Source organism: Emydura macquarii, unplaced genomic scaffold, assembly GCF_026122565.2.
Source record: "Emydura macquarii macquarii isolate MOO-44397 ecotype Brisbane River unplaced genomic scaffold, CSIRO-AGI_Emac_v2 contig_2676, whole genome shotgun sequence".
In the NCBI taxonomy this organism is placed as follows: Eukaryota; Metazoa; Chordata; order Testudines; family Chelidae; genus Emydura; species Emydura macquarii.
Genome location: NW_027132813.1, coordinates 10,404,286 through 10,424,635, shown reverse-complemented (window position 1 = coordinate 10,424,635; position 20,350 = coordinate 10,404,286). Strand labels below are relative to the sequence as shown.

General features: G+C 52.8%; 1 protein-coding gene and 1 long non-coding RNA gene across 15 annotated transcripts in view; one reads left to right on the top strand and one right to left on the bottom strand.

Annotated features, from left to right (window-relative positions):
- ENAH (ENAH actin regulator) overlaps positions 1-20,350 on the bottom strand; it is a 241,849-nt gene that overhangs the window by 82,674 nt on the left and 138,825 nt on the right. The window lies entirely within an intron of this gene.
- On the top strand, positions 3,527-5,722 carry LOC137164495 (uncharacterized). The gene is made up of 3 exons (XR_010923054.1): positions 3,527-3,587; positions 4,170-4,317; positions 5,372-5,722. It is a non-coding gene; the product is annotated as an uncharacterized lncRNA (long non-coding RNA).

The window sequence follows — 20,350 nt, the reverse complement described above, 5'->3', positions numbered from 1 at the left end:
AAAACTCTTCGCAGACAGTGAAACACAGGAAAAGAACACAGGAAAAGAAAAGACGCTCTAGATATCATACTGGCATTGACGGAAGTGAAGCTGAACAAGAGAACTCTGATACCTGAGGAATAACCTAAATATTAATCCGAAGGTACTTCTTGTGGGTCCACCAAGGATGAACAGTACCTATGTTAATGTTATGAAAAACATAGTATGAAGTTTGCTTTAATTGAGATGATCAGAATTCTGACAGTGGGTTCTAAAATAGGAAAATATAGTACAGTAAGAGGGGATTTGGAGGGGAGTAGAGAAAATAGAGAGGGTATGGGGAGGAGCTCATAGGTGTTCTTTGTAAATCCTCCCCATTTAACTCAAATGATCATATAACAATCAATCCCTAAGGACGTGTGTTAAGGTCCCACAAGTGGTGAATATACGTCCTTTGGATTGCAAGAGAAACAGTACAAGTGTTCATGGGAAGAGTACAGGGGTTTGGGGTTCAACAAAGCAGTCATTTGGGAATTAATTTATATGCAACAGTAGAACCTCAAAGATATGAACACCAGAGTTATGAACTGATTGGTCAACCGAACACCCTGTGAAACCGGAAGTAAGCAACCAGGCAGCAGGGGGAGAAATACCTGGCAGACCAAGCGTACTGCCCTGAGCACTCTGATATTTATGTGCAATGAGAATTCCTCTCGGGACCAGAGGCCTTGAATCTTGAGGTTGCCAACATAGGCTGCCCACCTTAGGTTTGATGCATCCATGACAAACATCACCAACGGGAAGGGGAGTGAAGGATACCCCTTTCATTACTGACCTGAGATCTTTCCACCAGGCCAGTGAAACAAGGTGAGACTGTGATCACCGGATCCAAGTGATGCCTACTTGGAGAGTAAACCGACGCCAGCCACTTTTGGAGGGGCCTGAGGCATAGTTTTGTATCCTGTACTACGTAAGTACATGACATCATGTGACTTAACAGCTTGAGGCAGACACGAGCGATCATTATCAGGTAAGATGTGACCTTGGAAATAAGGTCTGACATAGCTCGGAAATGAGCCTCCGGAAAGAAGGCTCTGGCCTCAGTCGAGCTGAACACCACCCCGGTGAATTCTATCCTCTGGAATGGGGACCAGAGTTGACTTTTGCTCGTTTATCAGCAGGCCCAGCTCTTGAAAGGTGGTGTGAACTATGCTGATGCTGTGCCGCACTTGAGCTTGCAACTGACCCTTGACAAACCAGTCGATGAGGTGAGGCTATCCTTGCACACCTTGATGTCTGAGGAAGGCTGCCACAACCAACATACATTTTGTAAAAGCCCTCAGGGCTGCTGATAGGTCGAAGGGAAAAGAGGTGAATTGAAAGTGGTGGCAGTTCACTATGAAATTGCGGAAATTTCTGTGGCCAGGGAAAATGGAGATGTGAAAGTATGCATCCTTTAAGTCGAGGGTGGCATACCAGACTCCTGGATCTAGGGAAGAAATGATAGAGGCTAGTGAGACTATGTGGAATCTCAGTTTCTTGAGATATTTGTTGAGGTGGCATGGATCCAGCATGGGCCAGAGCCCCCCTTTTGCCTTCAGGATTAGGAAGCATCGGGAGTAAAACCCCTTCCCCGCTCAGGTCTTGAAGAACTTCCTCTACAGCTCCTATACGTAGGAGGGATTGTACCTCCCGGATAAGGAGTTGCTCATGAGAAAGGTCCCTGAAGACGGATGGGGGGAGGGATGTGAGAGGGAGGGGTGGATAAAAAAACAAGGTTACTTACCAGTAACTGTTGTTCTTCGAGATGTGTTGCTCATATGCATTCCAATATAGGTGAGTGCGCGCCCCGTGCACGAGCCTCCGGAAGCTTTCCTGCCCCTAGCAACCCCCTGCGGGTCGGCTCCTGCGCCCCCTGGAGTGCCGCGCTCATGTCGCGGTATATAGGGACCCTGCCGACCCCGTGGCCCCCAGTCCCTTCTTTCTGCCGACTCCGACAGCGGGGATGGAGGGCGGGTTTGGAATGGATATGAGCAACACATCTCGAAGAACAACAGTTACTGGTAAGTAACCTTGTTTTCTCTCTTCGAGTGTTTGCTCATATGCATTCCAATATAGGTGATTATGTAGCCATACCATGGAGGCGGGTAGGGGTCACTGTCGAGTAGCCCTTCTTAGGACGGCTCTGCCTACAGCCGCGTCGTCTCTTGCCTGTTGGACGATGGCGTAATGGGAAGAGAAGGTATGGACAGATGACCAGGTTGCTGCCCTGCAAATATCCGTCAGGGGCACCCGCTGACGAGGCCTGGGCTCTGGTCGAGTGTGCCGTCACTGTACTGGGAAGCGGCACCTTTGCCTGATCGTAACAGGTGCGGATACATGCGGTAATCCACGCAGAGATGCGCTGAGAAGAGACAGGTAAGCCCCTCATTCTTTCAGCAACCGCGACGAACAGTTGGGTTGTCTTCCTGAATGGCCTTGTACGGTCGATGTAAAAGGCCAGAGCCCTCCTGAAATCCAGGGAGTGCCATCTCTGCTCCGCCTCCGATCCGTGCGGTTTGGGAAAGAACACGGGGAGGAAGATGTCTTGGTTACAGTGAAACTGAGACACCACCTTGGGTAAAAAGGCTGGGTGGGGTCTCAGCCGCACTTTGTCCTTATAGAAGACAGTGTAAGGGGGCTCCGAGGTCAAGGCCTTCAACTCGGAGACCCGTCTGGCCGAAGTAATGGCTACCAGGAAGGCCACCTTCCAGGACAGGACTAGCAAAGGGCATGTAGCCATGGGTTCAAATGGGTGTCCTGTTAACATGGCGAGAACCAAGTTCAGGTCCCAGAGAGGTACCGGGTCACGAACCTGCGGGTATAATCTCTCTATCCCTTTCAGGAACCTACAGGACATAGGATGAGAGAAAATAGACCTCCCTTCCATTGGCCGGTGGAAGGCCGAGATGGCCGCCAGGTGTACCCTCAGGGAGGCCAGTGCGAGGCCCTGCATCTTTAAGTGTAGGAGGTACTCTAGGATCGCCTGTATGGGCGATGAGGTAGGTAAGATCCCCCGGGACTCAGCCCAAAAGGTAAAGCGCTTCCACTTAGCCTTATACAGCACCTGAGTGGAAGGTTTCCTGCTCCCTAGGAGAACCTGCTGTACTTGTGCTGAGCAGGCTCTCTCCCCCTCAGTTAACCACAGAGCCTCCATGCCGTCAAGTGGAGGGAGTCCAGGTCCGGGTGTAGAAGACGGCCCCGGTCCTGGGAGAGGAGGTCGTATCGCGTCAGGAGCGGTATCAGCTTGGCAATGGACATGTCCAGTAGCATAGTGAACCAGTGTTGCCGGGGCCAGGCTGGTGCAATGAGAATAACGTTCGCCTTGTCCCTCTTGATTTTCAGGAGCACTCTGGGGAGTAAGGGGACGGGGGGAAACGCATACATCAGGGGCCCCGTCCAGTCTATTAGAAAGGCGTCCAAGAGGGAGCCCTGCTCTCGTCCCCGGAGTGAGCAGAACCTCTGGCACTTCTTGTTCCACGCAGAGGCGAACAGGTCCAGTTGGGGAGTGCCCCACTTGTGGAAGAGAAAAGACACCACCTCCTTGTGGAGTGACCAGTCGTGGCGGGGTAAGAACGACCTGCTGAGGCGGTCCGCCTCGTCGTTCCTGACCCCGGGGAGGTGAGAGGCAGAAAGGTGAAAATCGTGCCTCACCGCAAGGTCCCATAGCTGTATGGCTTCCTGGCACAGAGTGGAGGAGCGTGCCCCCCTCTGACTGTTTATATAAAACATGGCTGCTGTATTGTCCGTGAGGACATGTACTGCTCTGCCCGTTAGGAACCTGAGGAAGACCTTGCAGGCGAGACGAACTGCACGTAGCTCCCTGACATTGATGTGAAGGTGCAGCTCGTGTGGCGACCATAGACCTTGTGTGCTGAGGTCGCGGCTCATGTGGGCTCCCCAGCCCACATCGGAAGCGTCCGTTATCAGCGTCACCGATGGGGTTAAGTCTGCAAAGGGAACCCCCGAAGAACCTCGCTCGGGTCTGTCCACCAGTTGAGGGATGTTAGGACCTGGGCTGGGATGGTGACCACCCTGGAAAGCGAATGTCTGGATGGGGTGTACACCGAGGTTAGCCAACCTTGAAGGGGCCTGAGTTTGAGGCGAGCTAGTCTCACCACATATGTGCATGCCGCCATGTGACCCAACAGCTGAAGGCAGCGCCTGGCTGTCGTCGTGGGAAATCTGAATAACTCCTGAATGATGGCGGTCATGGTCTGGAATCTGGCCAGGGGGAGGAAAGCCCTGGCTTGGACTGCATCTAGGGTGGCTCCGATGAAGTCTATCCGCTGTACTGGGGTAAGTGTGGACTTCTGCTCGTTGATGAGCAGGCCCAGCCTGGTGCAGGTTGTGCAGGTCAGGGCTAGACTGTTCTGTACGTGAAGCCTGGATCTTCCCCGTATTAACCAATCGTCGAGATAGGGGAAGATCTGGACGCCTCTGCGGCGGAGGTGGGCGGCTACCACCGCCATACACTTCGTGAAAACCCTGGGTGCTGAGGAGAGGCCAAACGGTAGGGCCGAGAATTGGTAGTGGACGCCCGCTACCATAAAACGAAGAAAACGTCGGTGCCCAGGGAGGATGGAAATGTGGAAGTAGGCATCTTGTAAATCGAGGGCAGCATACCAATCCCCTGGATCCAGAGCGGGAATGATGGAGGCTAGGGAGAGTATACGGAACTTGAGGCGTCTGATAAATCTGTTCAGACGACGCAGGTCTAGAATAGGCCTGAGGCCTCCCTTTGCCTTGGGGATAAGGAAATAACGGGAATAGAACCCCCTGCCCCTCTCCGAAGGAGGCACTGCCTCTACCGCCCCGAGGCGGAGAAGAGAGTGAACCTCTTGGACGAGGAGTAGCTCGTGAGATGGGTCCCTGAAGAGGGACGGGGTAGGGGGAGAGTCCGGTGGGAATGCCGAGAGTTGGAGAGCATAGCCTCGACTCACTACGCTGAGCACCCAGCGGTCCGAGGTTATTCCCTGCCACTCTCGGAGGAAGGGATGCAGTCTGTTCATAAAGGGGAGAGTGGAAACCGGTGGGATGGCGATTGTAAAGGAGCTGCCCTCGAGCGTCCCATCAAAAGGACCGCTTGTTGTTTTTCTGCTGCTGGCCCTGCTGGGAGCCCCCTGCAGGGCCCTGGCGGTCTCGGCGGTTCGACTGCCTAAAGCGGTCACGGCCTCGCCTAGATGGAGTGAGTCGAGAAGGCAGTCGAGAGGCAGGCTGCTGTTGCTGCTGCCGTTGGGGTCGCTGTCTGCCCTGGCGCCTTGTGGCCTGTGGCACAGAGGCCTAAAGACTTAAGGGTGGCTCGAGAATCCTTGAGGGCGTGTAATTTACTGTCTGTTCTGTCCGAGAACAGGCCCACGCCCTCAAAAGGCAGATCCTGGATGGCCTGTTGCACCTCCAACGACAGGCCAGAAGACTGCAGCCACGCCGACCGGCGCATCACGATGCCCGATGCCATGGCCCTTCCCGCCGCTTCGGTGGCATCGCTTGAGGACTGAAGGGCCGCTCCTGCGACTGTCGCTCCCTCCTGCAGGATGGTGTTAAAGTCCTCCGCCATGTCAGATGGTAGAGCGCGGAGGAACCGTTGGAGGGAAGCCCACAGGTTTAGATTATACCTGCCCAGGAGCGCTTGGTGGTTTGCAATGCGTAGCTGTAAAGCCGCAGTCGAATAAATTTTTCTCCCGAATAAGTCCAGTTTTTTGTTCTCTTTATTCTTTGGCGTACTGGACTGGCCCCCCTGTCTGTCCCGTTGATTGACCGCATCTACAACCAACGACCCGGGGGGGGGTTGTAGAGGTATTTGAACCCCTGGGAGGGAACGTAGTACTTGCGCTCCGCAGTCTTAGAGGTGGCAGACACTGAAGCTGGAGTCTCCCACAGGGGCTTGACCACCTTCAACACCCTGTCATGGACAGGGAGCACGACGCGGGAGGGGCCTGCTGAGCTCGAGGTCCTGAAGAGAGGATCCTCCTCCTCCGAAAGTTCTTTGAGGTCTAGCTGTAGGTTGTCAGCTAACCGTCTGAGCAGTTCCTGATGGGTCTTGTAATCAGGAAGGGGTGTTCTCTGGTCCCTAGAGGTGGTGTCCGGAGGAGAGGAGGAGGAGGACTGGTGCAGGGGACCCGTAGAAGGACCCTCCATAGGGTCGGACCCGTCGTCCGAGGAGTCCGGTCTGTCCTGACTAGAGGTGGGGGCGAGGGCTGGACGGCCACTGATGGAACCGACGCCGTGCCCTGGGTCGGTTGTTGAGGCCATGGCCCCCAATAGGGCCATTGTCAGGGCCCCTGCATCCACGCCGGCACCGATCCCGGTGCCGCGGACGTTGCCGGCCCGCAAGGTGCCGGCTGCGCGATTTCGGGCGCTTCCCCTTGTCCTTGCCACGGTCCGGCAGTGATCTGCTCCTGAAGGAGCGGGAGCGGCTGCGGCGGTATCTGCGATGCCGGTGAGGAGGGGAACGGCTGGAGCTAGACGAGTGTCCCCGGGACCTCCTGTCTCTGCGGCGGTCAGGCGCTGGCGACCTAGAGCGGTCTCTCCCTCGGCTGTGTCTTCTCCGGTGCCCCGAAGAGTCCCTGGGTGCCAAGGCATGCGGTGCCGGGTACCGCCTCGGGCTAATTCTGGGGGCCCCTGCCAACGGTGAGCGGTGGTAGGGCTCCAGAGCAGGGGGACCCCGACGGCTGCCAGTGGATCAGGAGCGGTGGCTGTCCCGGGAACGCGCGCGGGCCCGGACCGGAGATCTCGATCGGTGCTGAGGGCCGGAGCGGTGCCGAGAGCCGGAGCGGTGCCGTATAGCTCGGTGCCGAGAGCCCGACCGGTGCCGAGAGCTGGATCGGTGCCGGTCATCTCTAGGTGAGGGCGTTCGGTGCCGGGAGCTGCGCACCGGGGAGCGAGAGCGCCTCTGCTCCGCAGGCGAGCCGGATCGGTGCCGAGAGCCAGGTGACCGGTGCCGAGAGGTGCGCACCGAAGTGCGAGGATGGTCAGTCTCTCTCGGTGCCGGCTGGCTGTCCCGACGGTGGTGGGACACCGAGGATCTGGAGGCTGATGGAGAGTGGCTGCTCTCGGAACCTCTAGACCGCTCCCGTTGCTGTGGTACCGAGGTGCTCAACGACCTAAGGTCGGAGCGAGGAGGGGGAGACTCCACTTCCCCCGTCCTCGACCGTCTGGGGGGAGACGATAGTTCCTGTCTCCGCTGCCCACCGGGGTAACCCAGCGCGGATCTACCCCGAGACGCCAACCCTGACTCCCTCGGCCGAGGGGGGGATGGAGGCGTCGGCATGGCCATGAGAGCCCGTGCCGCTACAAACGCCTCCGGCGTCGACAGCCCTTGCAGGAGAGGTCCCCCACCCCCCGGGGTCGGGGGAGGCTCCCTGCGTGGCGACGCCTGTGTCGGCTCTGGTTGTACCCCCTGCTGTACCGGTAGCAGGGGGGAGTCCATAGACACAGGCTCCAGCCGCTTCTTTTTCTTCAGCACCTTGTGCGCCGGTGCTGCTGCCGGGGGCGCGCTGTGCGCCGATGAGATGCTCGGTGCCGATGGAGACCCCAAGGGCTCAGAGACCGGACGAAGCGCCGACTCCATCAGGATCGTCCGAAGGCGGGCATCTCGCTCCTTCTGCGTCCTGGGCTTGAAGGACTTGCAGATACGGCACTTGTCCTTCCTGTGAAGTTCGCCCAGGCAGCGAAGACAGCGATCGTGCGGGTCGCTGATCGGGAAAGCCTTAGAGCATTCCGCGCAGGCTTTGAACCCCGAAGTGCCCGGCATGGCGCCGGGAGCCCGTAAGGGCTAACTAACTACTTAAACTACTAAAACAATTTCAAATTTTTTTTTTTTTTTAAACTATTAAGGTTAAAACTATGAACTTTAACAACAACTAACTAACAACTATAAAACTAGAAGGGTTTAGGAGATTGCTACTTGCGGTAAAGCAAGGGGCAGCGTTCCAAAAGACCGTCACGGGCGGAAAGAAGGAACTGGGGGCCACGGGGTCGGCAGGGTCCCTATATACCGCGACATGAGCGCGGCACTCCAGGGGGCGCAGAAGCCGACCCGCAGGGGATTGCTAGGGGCAGAAAAGCTTCCGGAGGCTCGTGCACGGGGCGCGCACTCACCTATATTGGAATGCATATGAGCAAACACTCGAAGAGAGAACTGTAGGGTGTCCCCGATTGTCATTGTGCTGAGGACCCAACAGTCTGATGTTATAGACACCCATGGAGGACAGAAGGTTGACAGATGGTCCAGAAATAAAAGGTGGGAGGAAACAGAAGCATTGGATGGTACAGCGGTGACTGATACAGGGCCCCCGCATGCATCTTCAAAAGGCCTGTTTAGGGCTGCCTGTTACCACTGCATACCCAACAAGAGGGGATGGGGGGGGGGGGGGGCCAGAGGAGGCCAGGAATAGGTGGCATCACTTGTAACCCCCTATTCTTTCATTTATAGAGCTCATGTCTAGGAGGCCCTGAGAATCACAAGGGTTACTGAAGCCTGAAGTCCTTCAGGGAGGCCAATGGAGCATACAGGCCCAGGGAACTGAGGGTAGCTCAAGTCCTTCAACCTGTGCAGCCTGGTATCCATCCGCTCCGAAAAGAGAGTGGAACCTTCAAACAGAAGGGCCTGGATGGACTGCTGGACCTAGAGGAGCTGGCCAGAGGACTGGAACCAGGAACATCGCTTCATCGTGATTGCAGAGGCCATTGTCTAGGCCACTGAGTCGGCAGCATCCAGAGCTGCCTGCAGAGAAGTTCTGGCCACATTTTTACCTCCTCTAAGAGGGTTGCAAACTCCTGCCTCGACTCCTGAGGCAAGGAGTCCTTGAATTTGTTGAAGGAATCCCACAGATTAACATCGTATCTTCCAAGCAGCGCCTACTGATAGCTAGCTTCCAGCTTCGTATCACCTATTGAATAAACCTGTCTATCAAAAAGGTCCAACATCCTTTTATTTAGGAGTAGCGCTCACCTCTTGCTCTCATTTGCTCCAGATGCCACCAGCAAACCTGGGGTAGGGTGAGAGAACAGATAATCAAATCCCTTTGCCGGCACATAGTACTTTTTCTCTGCCCTTTCTGACATAGCGGCTAGTCGTCCTGGGGCAGTGAAGTGCTGGGCCTTGCCATCACTTCATCTGGGGAAGATGAGAAGGAGGTTGTACTGGAGGAGGGGCTCCTTCCTCCTCCTGTGCCTCAACTATGTCCCCTGGAGACAATTCCTGCTCCTCAGTACCAGGGTCAGTATTGGAATCGGGGTCCAGTGCCAAGTGGAAGGGCACGGTACCTCATCTCTCTGAGGCCACCGAGTATAAACAGTGCAAGGGAGGTCCCTGCACCAAAAGGAAGAACCCTCAGGGGCTCCAACAGGGCCACTGGCTGACCAGCTGGCCAAATGCCTGCAGGAGGGCCAGTACCAAAGGCCAACGGGGCTAGGCTGGGTGCCTCTGGGTTCTCAATGGAATGTCCGAGTCTCCTTCAGATCCCAAGGAAGATTCCTCTCCCTGCAGCCACAGTGGGGCAATGCCAGTTTCCACCTCTATCGGGCAGCAGGGTTCCAGAGACTAACATCACACTGGGGATTGGTGCTGTGCTGGGGATCAAGACAGGGACTGGTGCCATGCCAGAGATCAGGACCACAAAATCATCCAGCATTTGCCCCTGGAAGACGCGCTAGGGACTGGTGCTGAGAAGTGTTCAGGGTCTCCAGCTCTTTCCTGCATGAGAGTTCCGTTAGCACCCAGTGTCTCGATGGAGCAGGTACAGCAAATCTCTGGCTGCCTGGAATGCTTCCGGCATTGACGGGACTGTCAGGCTGCTGGTACCTCCTGGAGTTGGTAGAAGGTCCTGCACTGGACTTGATGCCCTTAGCGGAGTCGACAGTGACAACATGGGTCCCAGAGTAACAGAGTGGCCCAACATGGGTCTCACTCCCTTTGCCTACTTGTCCTTTCTCTGCACCAGCGAGCACCCTCTGTTGGTGTGCTGCTTTTTGTGTTTCTTCCTCGGCACCAGAGATGGTGAATGGTTCTGGAAACAGTTCGGCGCCAGTGGCACACCTCACATCTAAGGCAACATGCTCGGTACAGAATTGAAGCAGCTGGGCTCTGAGATGAGCTGCAGGGTGGCTTCCATGAGGAAAGCCTTCAGTCTTACTTCCCTCTCCTTTCTACTGCAGGATTTGAAGCCCAGACAAATCTGACACATCTCTCCCATGCAACTCTCCCAGGCATGTCAAGCAGTTAGCATGTGGGTCACTCATGGGCACGTGCTTGCCACAGGGGAGACAGCATTTGAAACCCGGAGACCAGGGCATGCCCAGCTCCAAGCTCAATAAGTCCCCCCAACAACGCTTTATTACCTATACTAACTATATACACTATTATATATGACTATATAACTATATACACTAATACTATTAAGTAAACTAGTAAGACTGAATAACCACTGGGTAAAAGCCTTACTGAGGCAAGAGAGGAGTCGTTCCATCAACTGACATGGGTGGAAAGAAAGAACTGAGATGGCGTGGGGCCAGTGGTATCCCTTATACCAGTGCTACAGCCGGCCCTACAGATATCACTACAGGAAAAATCTCTGGCAACCATGAACACGGTATGCGCATACCTGATATGGAATGGACATGAGTAAGCACTCAAAGTAGTAGTAACATTTTATGTGCATTCATCCTTCTTTCCCCTTTCCTCACATGTGCCATCCTTAGTATGAAAGGCTTTTAGATATTTGTCCTTACCTAGCTAAATAGTATCAAATATTTAGACAAGACGCACTTTAGACTATATGATCATTTGAAGGCCTGCTGAAACAGGCTAAGTTGGTCACAAACTTATGCAAATTATTTTAACTTCTGAAAAAAAAATCTTTTCAAAGTGAGGTAAGTAAGTAATGTGATATGAAATTTGTCAAATCAGAATGATTATTTCACCTTTTTATTTAAACAGGAAGTATAGTTTTAGATGCATTAATTTGATCATCTGGAATATTTTATTTGCAGATCTTTGTTCAATAGCTATGTAACAGCAAGCAGTATTATGACTAGACAAATAATTTTTAATGATTTTCACTATGCACTAATATTCTTAGATTATTCATTCTTAAAACAATTTTAAAGCAGTTATTGTTAAAGAAAAATTACATGAGGTTTCATAGTTATTCTCCCAGTGCCCAGTCTGAAGCCCACTGATGTTAATAGGTTTTGGTTCAGACCCCAGTGATTTCACATCAAATGTATTCAGTTTGTAAGTTAAAACATCATTTTCCTATCATCTAGCCTGGCAAACTCCAAAGAGTTAAGCTTTATTTTTTCCCTCTTGCATCACTAGTGTCAACAACTTATTGTTGATAGCAAACTATTTGTAGTTACAATAGCATGATCATAAGAGGGTTGTTGTAAGGGTTTATGCTGCCACCACTCACATTTTAGTAGCAGTATGTCATTATGCTAGCTGTGTTCAGGGCTAAATGCAAATTGACTGATCTTATTTAATTGTTAAAATGTAGTGAAATATTTAGGTCAGATTGAATTTAGGCTACATATTTTCAATTTTTATTTCCTTATATTTAAATAGGTCACAATCTGATTTTATATTCAACTAAGTCTAAGGAACAAAAAGTATGAAGCTAAAGAATACTATTTACAAAATAAGGAATACGCATACAGGAAACACCGTTATAAAAGAAGCAATCTTCTCTTTAGCATTATGTTTACTATTCAATTCTTAGATTTTTGTTCTCAAGATAATCTGATTCTTCTAGGCATTACCCTTTTCACAAATCAAAAAAGTTATATATAATCAAAGCTTCTCTAACAATTTAGTTGACGTATGAGGCAGAAATTAGTCTCTGAAATAGTAGAAAAAATAGTTTTGATTGGCTAAATAAGCAAGTGGGTTTCATCAGAAAACACAGATAGCATGTTTTGTTGATTAAGGTGCTCTTTTTTAAACAAACAAACAAACAAACAAACAAAACACACACTTTTCTGCCTACCCACATGTTACGAAGAGCCAGCATTCCAAAGCTATTCTATTTTGAACTGTTTGCACAATTTACATTTTGCTTTAGTTTCCTTATCCTTTTCACAAACAAAATATTTGGGTTGAAATAAGAGCTTAATGGCACGACCAAGTTATGACTCACTACAGAATCAAGGGCAAATTTGGTACTGAGGAAAGAACAATTAGGAAAGAACAATTACTTACCACCAAAAAAACTTCAAAAACAAACTTGAAAGAGAAACTGATGAGTTAGAAATTATCTGCAAACTTGAGCCATTCAAACTGGGTTTAAACAGGGATTTGGAATGGCTCTCTCATTACAAGAAGCAATTTGCTCTGATCACCCATTCACACCTCCTAATCAATGGTTGTCATTATGCCTCAAGTACCTGGCTTTTATCCACCTACCCCATTGTTATCTATGCCCTTGGATATGCATATGTTGCCTTCTATATATGTTTCCTATTTGCTGTATCATTTCTACCAACTGCATCTGAGGAAGTGAGCTGAAGCTCAAGAAAGCTTATGCCTGCTGAAATTAAATGTGTTAGTCTTTAAAGTGCTACAGAACTCTCGTTTTTACCTCGTAATGGTTATTCTTTGAAATGTGTTGTTCATTTCCATTCTGAATTAGGGGTCTGTGTGCCACATGCATAGGTGCTGGAAATTTTTCCCCTAGGGGTATCCACAGGGCTGACTCTAGAGCCCTCTGCAGCTACATGCATATGCACCCGGATATAGGGCGCTGCCAGCCCCCCCTCCCCTCAGTTCTTTCTTGCCAGAACTCCAACAGAGGGGAAGGAGGGTGGGTTGTGGAATGGACATGAGCAACACATCTCAAAGAACAACAGTTATGAGGTAAGTAACCGTTCTTTCTTCTTCGAGTGCTTGCTTATGTCCATTCTGAATTAGGCGACGTACCAGCAGTACCTCCGGAGGTGAGCAGGAATTAATGGATGTGATGACTAATGCCCTCTGCCAAACCCACCATCGTCCCGAGTTTGTTGTGCGATGGCATAGTGGGATGTGAAGGTATGTACTGAAGACCATGTAGCAGCTCTGCAGATGTCCTGTATAGGTACATGTGCGAGAAAGGCCGCTTAAGATGCCTGAGCCCTTGTGGAGTGGACTGACAGGGATGACCTCAGCATGCTCGTAGCAGGTACGAATGCAGGCCGTGATCCAAAACGAGAATTGCTGGGATGACACAAGACGGCCTTTCATTCAGTCAGCGATTATGACAAAGAGCTGCGTGGAGCGGCGGAAAGGCCTGGTCCTGTCAATGTAGAAGGCCAGAGCTCTCTTTACATCAAGAGAATGAAGTTGCCTTTCTTCGCTGGAACTGTGAGGCTTTGGGACAGAAGACCAGCTCATAGACATGAGCAAGCACTCAAAGAAAAACAACAATTTTATATATGCATGAATATCTGGCAGGGAAAATATAAAAAACCCTGGAAAAATAAATTATTACTGTGACCGAGCCTTGCAGAATTATCATGAAAATTTACCGTCACATGCAAAACATCTACTTGCTCATTCTCATAATGATGATGAAACAATTTTACTTGCCTACAAAATAATTGCAGCAGGTAAACAGTTGAGCAAAATTTTGCATACCAGCTATATTTCTTTCACTTTTCCCTCTTCCATTCAGAATTTTTTCCACTTCTCCCAACCTGCCAGCATATTGAATTTGCTAATTAAGGTCACACTGAAACTGAAGACATTAAATATTTATTACCTTCATTCCTCATCCAAATCCCCCCCTAATAGAAAGGCTTAAGGCAAGAATTTTACCGTTTTTATTTTGATTAAAAATTCACCCAAGGAATTAGATCAACTATGAAAAACAAGGTTACTTACCAGTAACTGTTGTTCTTCGAGATGTGTTGCTCATATTCATTCCAATTTAGGTGTGTGCGCGCCCCGTGCACAGATTCCCGGAACCTTTTTCCCTTAGCCTGCCTGCAGGGCCAGCTCAGGCGCCCCCTGGAGTGCCGCGCTCATGTCGCGGTATAAAGGGCACTGCTGGCCACGCGGGTCCCCAGTCCCTTCTTTCTGCCGACTCCGACAGCGGGGACGGGGGCTGGGTTTGGAATGGATATGAGCAACACATCTCGAAGAACAACAGTTACTGGTAAGTTACCTTGTTTTCTCTCTTCGAGTGATTGCTCATATGCATTCCAATTTAGGTGATTGAGTAGCCATACCCATGGAGGCGGGTAGGAGTCACTGACGAGCAGCTCTACTCAATACGGCTCTGCCAACAGCTGCGTCGTCTCTAGCCTGTTGAACAATGGCATAATGGGTCGTAAAGGTGTGAACTGATGACCAGGTGGCAGCCCTGCAGATGTCCTGCAGTGGCACGTTCTCTAGGAAGGCTGCCGAAGAGGCCTGAGCCCTAGTCGAATGTGCCGTCACCATTCCTGGTAAAGGCACTTTCGCTTGCTCGTAACACGCCTTAATGCAAGACGTGATCCAAGAAGAGATCCGCTGGGCGGAGACAGGAGAGCCCTTCATCCTGTCTGCCACAGCCATGAACAGCTGTGATGATTTACGAAAGGGTCTGGTCCTCTCCAGGTAGTGCGCCAGGGCCCTCCTGACATCCAGCAAATGCCATCTCCATTCCTCTTCCGACCCATGGGGTTTTGGGAAGAACACAGGGAGGAAAATGTCTTGGTTACATTGGAAATGGGACACCACCTTAGGAAGGAAGGCTGGGTGAGGCCTCAACCTAACCTTATCCTTGTAAAAGACCGTATAGGGGGGCTCCGAAGTAAGAGCTCTTATCTCAGAGACCCTTCTAGCTGAAGTGATGGCCACCAGGAACGCTACCTTCCAGGAGAGGAGTAACAGGGAGCACGTGGCCATGGGTTCAAAGGGAGGTCCTGTGAGCATGGTGAGGACCAGGTTTAAGTCCCAGGGGGGAATAGGGTCTCACACCTGGGGAAACATCCTCTCCACCCCCTTCAAAATCTAATCGACATGGGGTGGGAAAATAGTGACCTCCCTTGCAGCGGCTGGTGAAAAGCCGAAATGGCTGCCAGGTGAACATTTAGGGATGCCAGGGCTAATCCCTGGGTTTTAAGGTATAGGAGATACTCCAGGATTACTTGTATAGGTGAGCAGGCTGGTGAGATACCCTTAGCCTCTGCCCAACCCGTAAAGCGCCTCCACTTAGCCCGGTATGTAACCTGTGTGGAGGGTTTTCTGCTACCAAGCAGAATCTGCTGGACCTGTAAGGAACAAGCCCTTTCACTTTCCATCAGCCAGAGAGCCTCCAGGCTGTTAGATGGAGGGAATCCAGGTCCGGGTGCAGCATCGCCTGGGGAGTGTAATCGGTGTGGCGATAGATAGGTGGAGCAGTGTACTGTACCAGTACTGCCTCGGCCATGCTGGGGCAATCAATATGACATTTGCTTTGTCCCTCTTGACCTTGAGAAGGACCTGAGGGAGGAGCGGAATGGGGGGAAATGCATACATCAGGGCCCCTCCCCACTCCAGTAGGAACGTGTCGGAAAGGGAGCCTGGCTTTCGACCTCGAAGTGAGCAATAATTGGGACACTTCCTGTTCAGCGACGACGCAAACAGGTCCAGTTGGGGGAACTCCCCACTTTTGGAAGATTAAAGCTGCCACCTCCTGGTGCAGCGACCACTCGTGCCTGGGGGAGAATGACCGACTGAGGCGGTCCGCCTCGTCGTTCCTGTTCCCCGGGAGGTGATAGGCAAACAAATGAAAATCATGTCTCACTGCAAATTCCCAAAGACGCGTGGCTTCCTGGCACAGGGCCGAGGAACGCGCTCCCCCTTGCCTGTTCATATAGAACATGGCCGCCGTATTGTCTGTGAGGATCCGTACTGCCCTGCCCTTCAGGAATCTGAGGAAAGTTTTGCAGGCCAAACGGACTGCTCTGAGCTCGCGGACGTTGATGTTCAGGGATCTCTCCATCGGTGACCATATCCCTTGGGTGCCCAGATTGCCGCTGATGTGAGCTCCCCACCCCACATCCGAGGCATCTGTGATAAGGGTTACTGACGGAGCCAGATCTCTGAATGGGACTCCTTTGAGCACCTCCCTCGGGATCATCCACCAACGAAGGGAGGACAGCACCTGCGGGGGAATCGTGACCACCTTGGTCAGTACATGAGTAGAGGGAACATAGACCGAAGCTAACCAGACCTGTAAGGGTCTGAGTTTGAGGCGAGCTAGCCTCACCACATAGGTAGAGGCTGCCATATGTCCCAGCAGCTGCAGGCAGCGCCTAGCTGTCGTCATGGGGGACCTATGCAACTCTGCAATGATGGAACCCATTGTCTCGAAGCGCGATCGTGGCAGGAAAGCTCTAGCCTGCAGCGCATCAAGCGTAGCCCCGATAAAGTCAATGCGCTGTACTGGGGTAAGCGTGGACTTCAGTTCATTAATGACAAGCCCCAGTCTGGTGCATGTGGCGCAGACCAACTCCAGGCTGTCTTGCACCTGAAACCTGGATCTGCCCTTAATGAGCCAGTCATCCAGGTATGGGAAGAGCTGTACTTCCCTACGGCGTAAGTAGGCCGCCACTACAGCCATGCACTTTGTGAAGACCCTCGGGGCTGACGACAGACCAAACGGGAGGGCCGTAAATTGATAGTGACCTCCTTCTATCATGAATCTCAAGAATCTCCTATGCCTTGGCAAAATGGAGATATGAAAGTAGGCGTCCTTTAGATCAAGGGCCGTGTACCAATCCCCTGGGTCTAACGCCGGAATTATGGAGGCTAGGGACACCATACGGAATTTGATACGTCTGATATATCTATTCAGACGGCGGAGGTCCAGGATCGGTCTTAGGCCGCCCTTGGCCTTGGGGATCAGGAAATATCTGGAATAGAATCCCTTTCCTTTTTCTGTCTCCGGGACCTCCTCAATGGCACCTAGGTTCAGGAGTGAACGTGCCTCCTGAATGAGAAGCTGCTTATGCACAGGATCTCTCAAAGGGGCTGTAATGGGCGGGGAGTCCGGGGGACGAGCCGTAAGCTGAAGGGCGTAACCCTTAAGGACCACCCCTAGGACCCAATGGTCCGAAGTAATCAACTCCCAAACCTGATAGTAAGGTCGAAGCCTATTTCGAAAGGGTGGATCAAGCTCCCGGGGAAAAGGAAGAGCGCCACCCTCACAGCCGCCGTCAAAAACGTTTATTACCGTTGCCACTCCCGGTTTTTGCGCCATGCTGCGCCCGTGCAGAAGAGCCCTGCCGACCACGGCGGTTAAGGCCCCTGAAGCACTCCCGTCCCTGTCTCTGCTGAGCAGCCCTGGGGGCCTGTCTTGGCGGGGGAGGTGGCTGCCTTTGCGGCTGTGGGCGAGACTGGCGTCTCGATGCCTGCGGGGTGTATAACCCTAGCGACCTCAGGGTGGCCCTTGAATCTTTAAGGGCATGTAATTTATCATCCGTCCTTTCTGAGAAGAGGGCGGGACCTTCAAATGGGAGGTCTTAGATAGCTTGCTGGACCTCAACCGATAACCCTGAAGCCTGCAGCCAGGAACATCGGCGCATTACTATGGCGGAGGCCATAGCCCTGCCCGCGGTATCTGCCGCGTCGCTGGCGGATTGCAGCGCAGCTCGGGCAACCGTCTCCCCTTCCTGAGCCAGTGTGGCCAGGTCAGCCGCTTGATCAGCAGGAAGTGCTGAAATCAGACGCTGCATTGAACCCCATAGGTTCTGATTATATTTTCCTAAGAGGGCCTGATGGCTTGCCACTCTTAGTTGCAAAGCCGCTGTGGAATAAACTTTGCGGCCAAAAAGATCTAACTTCTTCCCCTCCTTATCCTTGGGGGTACTATCTTGACCCCCCTGGCGATCTCTTTGGTTTGCCGCATCCACAACTAGGGTTCCCGGGAGGGGATGATTATACAGGAACTCAAAATTTTCCTTAGGCACATAATATTTCCTCTCTGTTCCCTTTGATGTTGGAGGAACAGAGGAGGGCGTTTGCCAAAGGGCCTTCACAATTTTCATAACCTTCTCATGGATGGGAAGGGCCACCCGAGAGGGACGTGAGGAGCCCGAAGGCCCAAAGAGGGGGTCCTCCTCCTCTGACATCTCCTTAAGCGGTATCCCCAAATTAGAGGCTACCCGCTTAAGGAGGTCTCGATGCGCCCGGAAATCGAACAGGGGCGCCCTATGATCCCTGGACGTCCCCTCATCCGGCGATGAAGAGGAGGACAGGGGAACAGGCCCTGTAGAAGGACTCTCCTCCGGGTCTGACTCCCTATCAGAGGGGAGTTGAGGGGCCAGCTGTGTAGGAGGAGGTGGGGGCTGTGCCACCCCAGAGTGGAGGGACTCAGCAGCCTGACCAGGCTGAGCAGACCAAGGTCCCCAATATGGCCACTGCCATGGCCCCTGCGGCCACCCTGGCATAGGTGGCTGCTGGGTGTCCCCATACTGTCTCTTATGACTGGAACCCCCCGATCGTCTCTTGCGACCTTTCGGCGGGGAACGGCTCTGGGACGAATAGTAGGATCGGTGCCGACGTCTACGATGTCCCCTCGAGGAGGATCGGCTGGAGGAGCTAGTGGACCTCCTGCATCGGCGACCCGACCGTTTGAAGCGGCGCTTCCCACTACGGAACTGAGAGCGGCGGCTCGTCCTGCTGCGTGCCGATGAAGCTGAACGGGAGCGCACTGGTTTACCCGGTGCCAAAGTCAGCGGTGTGCCAAAGTCGGAAGCCCCGGTGCCGCGTAGGCAGCATACATCTGTGCCGGTGGGTACGCTGGTGCCGACGGTACCGCACCCCCGGAGGTACCACGGCCTGACCCATTAAGGTAGACCACGGGACGGAGACGTAAGACGCCGTCGATAAGGCTGGCATCGCCACCGGTGCCGGCATGGTCTGCGCCGCAGTTGGTGCCGGAGGAGACGGTGCCGTTGCTGCCCGGGTTACGAGGGCCTCGGGATGGGCTTTACTCAGTGACCGGTGCCTTGACCTGCCCCGCACCGAAGAGCTCGAGCCAGAGCTGTGGGAGGTGTCCGAGTCCTCACTAACGCTCCTGCGCTGACTCTTGGTACCTCCTGACCGCCCCCGGTGCCGCGGTGCTGAGGCGCTCGACGACTTCGAGTCGGAGCCCGGAGGGGATGCACTCTCCACCCTTCGTGGCCGTCTGGGTGAGGATGGGGAGCAATGTTTCCTCCACCCACCGGGGCTACCCAGCGCGGGTTTGCCCTGAGACACTAGTCCCGCACCCCTCGGCCGAGGGGGGGACGGAGGCGTTGGCAAAGCTAAGAGCCTTTGCCGCGACGAACGCCTCCGGCGTCGACGGCCCCTGCAAGGGCACTCCCCCACTTCCAGGAGTCAGGGGAGGCTCCCTGCGAGGAGACACGGGTGGCGGAGGAACCTCCACGGCACGTGGCTGGGGTGTCTCCTGAGGCTCTCCCTGCATGTGGGGTCGCAGGGAGGAGTCCATGGAGGCGGTGTCGGACCGCTTCTCTTTCTTCGGCACCGAAGGCTTCGGTGCCGCTGTCGGTGCCGGCGGTGCGCTCTGCACCGAGCGTCCGCTCGGTGCCGGTGACCGTGATGGCTCTGAGGCCGGACGGAGCGCCGACTCCATGAGCAAGACCTTCAGCCTGGCTTCCCTTTCTTTTTGGGTGCGGGGCTTGAAGGACTTGCAAATCTTGCATTTTTCTTTGCAGTGCTGCTCTCCGAGGCACCGGAGGCAGCGGTCATGAGGGTCACTCACCGCAAATTGCTTGGAGCAGATGGAACAGCTCTTGAAACCAGCCGAGCCCGGCATGGTTTTCTGATACAAGCCCCTAAGGGCAATCAACAGTTCAAATGAAGTGTCGACGAATCAACTAAATCTAAATAACAATACTGAAGCTAGAAGCTAGACTAGATGAAGGCTAAGGACTGCTGCTTGCAATAGCAAGGGCAGAAGTTCCAGCAACCGTCAGAGGCGGAAAGAAGGAACTGGGGACCCGCGTGGCCAGCAGTGCCCTTTATACCGCGACATGAGCGCGGCACTCCAGGGGGCGCCTGAGCTGGCCCTGCGGGCAGGCTAAGGGAAAAAGGTTCCGGGAATCTGTGCACAGGGCGCGCACACATCTAAATTGGAATGCATATGAGCAATCACTCGAAGAGAGAACGTGGAAAGACTATACATTGAAGCAATGTAGTTTAATTTGTAATAAGAGCTGAAAAAGCAGTTAGAAATTTCATTTAAGTGTCCTACAAACGCTCAATATCTTTTTACAAGTTTATAGATTGGGAATAGAATCCAAGATTCACATTTCACTGTCATTTGGAATTTACTGCATAATTTCTGTTTATTATTGTGATTTTTTTATTACATACAACTGATAA